Genomic DNA, 7013 nt, shown 5'->3' with positions numbered 1-7013 from the left:
TTGTCATATTTTCACACTCTATTTTCTTATTTTGATGCAAATCTATACAATTTGAAACGTTTTTGGAAAGCACTTGGACTTTACTTCAATAATCTGCAAGAAATCTTACTATTTTTTACGAAATCTAGTTATTTAGAAAAAAATGTTAAAAAACTAAAACCCTGCAAAATGCGACTAATTATACATTTAAAAATAAGCCCTTGACCCAGCAAATTCAAATCCGTGAACATTTCTCCTAACTATTCAAAGGACCATGTGTTAGTCAGCAAAGACAACAAATTTGTGCGTTAAAAGATAAATTAAAATGTCAAAAATCGCCCGCATTGGATGGTTTGAAAATAGATAAAAATTAACCTTGAAAAAATACACAAAAAATATAAGAAAAATATAGATCTAAAAACGAGGGAGGGGTTGAAGGGCCACCACGAGCCTCCTGATGAATAATCTCCAAGCTCCGCGAAACCGTCTCCACGCCTCTCCCTATGTCTCCAAGCTTCCATTATTCTGTCTGCACGCCCTGTATTTTTGTCTCAACGCGATTAAATAGTTTTTTATATTACAAAAACAATTTGAATTAAAAGGTTAGTTTTATTTGAGATTAATACATTAATTTTTGTTTTCTGAATTAAACAATTCCTTTTCTAGTTTTATATAAAGATAGACAAATTTTCATATTATTCCTCATGTGTATCATGTACGCATCAAGCAATATGAGCAACACTTCACAAAACATAATGGTTTTTGTGAAATATTTGAATTTATGCTTTCATCATATGCTTTGCGTAAACTTTTCACAAGAAAACAAATTAAGATTAATCGAATCATTTAATATTTGAAATTTGTGGCTTAAACGATTCTTAAACTATTGTGGATTCTACTATGAAAAGATATATTTTGATTTTTGATTGGTTAAGCCCTAGAAACTAAATAAAAAAAATAAAAATAACAAGTAAAGAGATCAAAATGCGGGGCGCGGAGACAGAATGCTTGGAGACGTTGCTAGAGGCACCGAATTGATTTCGTGGGGCTTGGAGGTCATTTTGCTGATCAGTAGGCTAATTTAACAAAGAAATGGGGGTTCCTGTGATTAAACATTGGACCAACAAATTAAATTAAAAATCAAGATTGAAAATAGATAATTTTATCCCTTGCAAGTTTCTCTGCATTCAGTTGCCATAAACTGGATTTGAGAAAACGAAACTAAAATAATCTATATAGGGACAAAAGTTAATTAATTTATAAACATTAGTTGAACTTTCGTACAGTGCTAAGCGATAATATCAATACAATGAAGACGACTTTTCATTAAAGTTTGAATTGCTAATAACATTTTTTGAATTTCACAAGTAATCAAAGAGAAGCTTTTTTTGTTTTCTATGTTTAAGTGTATCAATGCTGTTGAACAGCTTGATTAAAATAAAAATTGAAATCAAAAGTCGTCTTCATTGTTTTGATAAAATCGCCTAACCACTGTAGATTAAGATGATCCACTTATCTCAAACTTGATTTTGGACACAAGATCGAAGTGGTTGATCTTAGTATACATCAACGAGGTTGTGTGTATAGAGTGATGATGAACGCTAAACCTTTACTAATTGTATAGGCCATGAACTATACCGAGAGCGTACTGCATATTTGTTTATATTATATCATTATTAGTAAACAGTTGCAAGTGTACAGTACAGCTAATTGAGCACACAGAGCCCAAAACTTAAGACAGGGTTTCGTTATGAAAACTAGTTTTAAACCCCGGGTTTCACGAATGGGGTTAGACATTTTGTGAATGTCAATATTTTTGTAATGAAATATTCTTTTTTAAGTTTGTTTATATTCTCCATTTCTCTTATTTCAAAATTTACACAAATGTGAATACTCCAAAAAGGAAACTCGGGAGTTTCGTTCAACGATACTCTTTTAAATTTCGGGCTCAGGGATGAAATTATCATCCCCCCTGGTATACATATACGTAGTTTAACTGCTTCCTCAAATTTTATAACATTTTGTCCCAGATAAGTGATCTGATAACTGATAAGGGAACATTCAATCTCTACAAGTCAATCCTTATATCTTTGCAACCTTTATGGTGACATTTAAATTTATAGATTCATATGTTGAAGTAACTAAGGTCTGCGACATAAGGTTGTACAGATTTAAAAATTAGAAAATCTCAATTCTGAATTATCATAAATAAAAAAATAAAAAATTAACAAACTAAAATTAATATTGTTTTAAAATGAAGTAAAAATGTGAAGGAATTAATTAATTTATTTTGTTTAATAAAGTTATTTGGTTTAATAAAGTTGAACAGAAATTTCCCGGATTTTTCTTTGAAGAGAATAAATTCCAAAGTTCAAAATTTGAAAAGTTTTGATTGAACTTTATTCTACTGATGTAAACTCTGCAGTTTATAAATAAACATTGGAAATCATCAAAAACTCAAAATTTAACCCTATTCCTGCTGGGGGGGGGGGGGTCAATTTGACCCCCCCTTGTAGTTTTTTTACATAACTCAAAAAGTATTGGTCTGAGGCTATTGAAATTTTCTGACTTTTCTTACATACCCAAAGCCCTCCCTTTAGGCCTAAAACCGGGCTTTAATACTAACTGCCTGAGTCCTCAGGCACACTGCCTGAATGACTGCTTTTGCCTGTAACAAACTAAATCTTTGTTTTGACCCACTTTCACTTGTCAAATTTTGATAAAATTTAGCTTTTTGGAAAGCCTATGACATGAGGAAACGGATTGCACAAGTTTTGCGAAAAAAATTGCAAATTTTTTGCAAACAACCTGTCAAAGGAAATTTGCACATTTTTATTTTTTCTTGATTAAAAATCAGGTTATTTAAAATTTTGCAAAATTTTTTGCATATTTGAAATGGCATGGTCAAGGGCTTTTCAAAAATGAATAATTTTTCATTTTTTGGACAAATTTTTTTTGCAAATATTTTTATTATATAACTGGATTTTGCGATAAAAAATTCAATTTTTGCAAATTTTCAAATTGTTTTTGCAGATTCTAAAAGTAGAGCATAAGAGCTTTCTAATGATGTATCATTTGTCATATTTGGACATTAAACATGGGATTTAGAGGGGGGGGGGGGCAAATTGACCCCCCCCCCAGCATATCCTGGTTTTCAAGTACCCCAGCAGGGATAGGGTTAAAAGTTTATAAAGAGAGTGCATGCAATAATTTTGTTTAGTCGGTGTATCTTGATTGGGTGTTTTTTTCTCTGTATCCAATAAACGTCAAAATTTGGCTGAACCGATTAAGCTCAATTTGGCCAAATTTTGTGTGAAACCTCACATGACCCCAGGGGAAGTTTACAGATGCTCAAAATTTAAAAAATTTGTGTGCCGAAAGTTTTATAAAATTTTAAAAATGCGCAAAAATACTATTAAATCCACAAACTTTTTTGCTAGTGTTTGATATTGTACAAAGAGAAGATTCTCACTGAAAAAGCCACAAATAAAAGTTAAAATATAAGATTAACACGAAGCGACCTAGACGCCTAGTTTAGATTGTTGATAATACAAAATTTTGTGTTATACTAGATCAAAGCAAAGTAAAAATGCTGCTAATGGTTCACCTTATTTGACGGTTATACTAAAAAACAAGAAAAGAAACGTAAACGTAATGATTATAGAAAAGTAAGTTAAACCAAAATTTCTTCATAAATTAAAAATTTTTTAAGTCCTGAAAAGGTTTCATGAAAGAATTTGAAATGCTTGGAAAAGAGGCAGCCTTGTCAAAAGTAAAAATCCAATGGGACCGAAAAACAAATTTTCAATATCTTTGAAACCTGATGGTTTAAACCTTCGTCATCTTAAACTTTGACAGCAGAATTAATAGTTCAAAATAGCAAAGGCCTAAGGGCCACGCCAACAGGTGGCAAAGACGTAATGATGAGACTTGAGTTTGCAGAAAGTAATTGGTTCATAAATTTTATCAATAAAAGTAAAATTAAACATAAATATTAAAAAACTCACATCTAAAATAAATGTCGGCATTAAATGAAGAATTTTCTGTATTCGGAAACTTAGCATCAAAATAAAAAAGGGACAGTTATTAAGATTGGTCCTGAGCTCTGGCGCGATTGATTATTTCCATATATAAAGATAGATTGCGCATAAGACGACATTTTTCATCTTGAAAGATATAAATGTACAGAGATGTTTTAAAGATATTCCTATTATATAGATTAACTAGGTCGGTTGTGAACATTGGCTGTTCTTATGTCATTGAGTACTTGTGGTGACATGAGTTCTGTAGAGAGAAATTTAAGTTAGTTTAGTCCGTCTCATGTCCTTCTTCAGTTCTCATCAATATGATATATTGCTCAGTGAAATATTGATGTTCAAATATTTCCATTCCCGGAGTTATTTTACACTCTAATATGAAATCCATTAAAACACCAAACCACCCCGCTTATCATTGAAGTATACTTTGACCCCTAGAAGTATGAGTTCGCGGACTGTACAATTCTTGGTGATTTTGCGTACATAAGCTATCTATATTTATTTATTTATCTATGATTATTTCTTACCTCTTAAGGGATCTCGGTTTAAACCTCTCTTGGCCAGGACCAAGGCTTCGGCCTAAAATAATCAAATATTTTGGTATATTATTTCTTGAAAAATTCTCCAACTGAGAAAATTTTAGAATTTCGTTTTCCGGAGTTTGTATTTTTGCAGTTTATATTTAAGGAGTTTGCATTTCCTCAATTTTATTTCCGTAGTTTCTATTTTAAGAGTTTGTATTTTTGCAGTTTGTACTAAAGGAATTTGCATTTTCACAGTTTCTATTTCAGGAGTTTTTTATTTCAGGAGTTTATATTTCAGGAGTTTTTTTATTTCAGGAGTTTATATTTCAGGAGTTTGTATTTCAGAAGTTGGTATTTTAAGAGTTTGTATTTTTGGAGTTTTTATTTCAGGATTTTTGTATTTTAAGAATTTGTATTTTTGGAGCTTGTATTCCTCAGTTTGTTTTTCAGGAGTTTGTATTACAGGAGTTTGTATTACAGGAATTTATATTACAGGAGTTTGTATTACAGGAGTTTGTATTCCACGATTTTGCATTTCAGAAGTTTATATTAAAGGAGTTTGTATTTCAGGAGTTTAAATTTCAGTAAAATTAGTATTTTTTTACTTTTTTATAGCTACGTGATTTTTTACGATTTTACCTCCGAATACTGTCCTACGCAGCCACCATTTTCCGCAAAATGTTTGCACAGTTTAGGATGAGCTGCAGACAAACAAGAACTTTTAAATATTGAATAAAATTTGGAATTTAGATTTGATACTTTATATTGTCTCGAAATTATCCAAAAAATGAATTTAGCAAAATATTTCTTTTCATTTACTAATTATTATTTTGGTCATAAACTACAATACATAGTAATTAAGTGATGACTTCTATGTCGTATGTGAACATGCGGGATTCTTTCGTAAATATAATTTTGTAGCATCACAGTTAAAATATTAAGACAGAAAACAACTAGTGTCTGGATTTCCAAAATGTGGTACAACATTTTTTTACCCTTAAAATTAACGAAGGTATTAGGAAATTTGTTCAAATTCCAGTTAATTAAAAATTAACTAAACTGCAGTTCAAATTGTTTATAGTATCTCCTTCAATTTAAAGTTACAAAGAAGGTAGACCACATTTTGGAAAGTTCATTTGACTTTCAATCTTTTTTTGGATGTAATTTATGTAATTTACCAATTATCAGAAATCTAAGACGTTATTCAAGTCGTCTCTAAATTCTCATGTTTATTTGGACACCCTGTATAAAAATTAATTTCGTAATAAGAATTATGATTTAACCGAAAACATATCACAAACATTTTGTTCAAAAATACAAACATAATTATAAATATAATAATATTTTGTGAGACATCTCGAATGTCCTGTTAATAATTTCAAACAAAATGTAATTTTTTCTACAGTTGCCGGTATTTATACCAATACAATGAAGACGACTTTTCTTTTAAGTTTTGATTTCTAACAAGCTTTCTCGAAATTAAAAGTTTTAAGTAAACAAAGAAAAGCTGTTAATTTGCTGACTCTCTCTCTGTCCATATTTATATGTACGTCCTACGTATAATACATGCTAGTTGAAAGTTTTGTAGATGTAATAATTGAAATCGAAAGTCGTCTTCATTGTACTAAAATATACGACGATGGCTGTATGTTTTTTAATGAAAAATGTTCGTTCCTTTGTCGGCGCAATCTGACTCTGGGATTTTATCAAAGGATTCACCAGGATATTTTTTCCTAAAAAAGAAGGTGGAAATTATTCCAAATCTTATTTAGCACTGCAAGGTAGAAAGACAAAGGGATAAGTTCAAAGTTTTGATTTAAAAAAAGAAATGAAACGAATTGTGGAATAGGTAGGAGACCTTGAGATAATATTTGGTGTTCTGTTTATTTTGTTATAAAGGAAACAGTTTTATCGGTTTTACCAAGGATTTAATGCAAGGAAAGTTATTTCAGAAGTGTAGGCATGTTTTTTTACTGCATGCAGTGTACTGTCACTGGGCGGTAATGTAAACACAAGACGGATGTCGAAGCCTGAAATGGGATCCATCTTTCACATAAATATCAATGAAATATTCTGGTCATCTAGGAAACTATTATGTAAATTATCAAAATTATCAAAAATCAATGCTTTTAACCTCCTCGGATACTAAACGAACACTGAGGCATCTATTCTTGTTTACAAATTCCGCCGAGAACTGGTTTCAATATGTAGTATGTACGCAGAGTATACGCAACTGCAGTTAACTTTCCTTGCGTTGCATTCTTGGATTTTACTAAAAAATCCACTTATTCAGTAAAATGTGTCTGTACACAAACAGTGCACACTACACACATGCTAATGTCTCATGTTCAATGAACTGTTGAAAATTAAACCTAAAGCTTAAAAGTTATTTTCCTGCTTTATGGGTCTCATTGTTGTGTTTACATAGGGACGCTATAGACTAGAATCTAGAATAGATATCTTAGTTCTTTTA

General features: G+C 30.9%; 1 protein-coding gene across 1 annotated transcript in view; it reads right to left on the bottom strand.

Annotated features, from left to right (window-relative positions):
• Nucleotides 1–4595, bottom strand: part of LOC111713088 (uncharacterized) — a 20410-nt gene extending 15815 nt beyond the window's left edge. Inside the window, exon 1 of the mRNA XM_023487882.1 lies at nucleotides 4544–4595. The gene's annotated coding sequence lies outside the window, so the exon portion shown is untranslated. The remainder of the gene's footprint in view (nucleotides 1–4543) is intronic.
• Nucleotides 4596–7013: the final 2418 nt, after the last annotated feature.

The sequence above is a fragment of the Eurytemora carolleeae genome, unplaced genomic scaffold (assembly GCF_000591075.1).
Source record: "Eurytemora carolleeae unplaced genomic scaffold, Eaff_2.0 scaffold1374, whole genome shotgun sequence".
In the NCBI taxonomy this organism is placed as follows: Eukaryota; Metazoa; Arthropoda; class Copepoda; order Calanoida; family Temoridae; genus Eurytemora; species Eurytemora carolleeae.
This window is presented reverse-complemented; position numbering and strand designations above follow the sequence as displayed.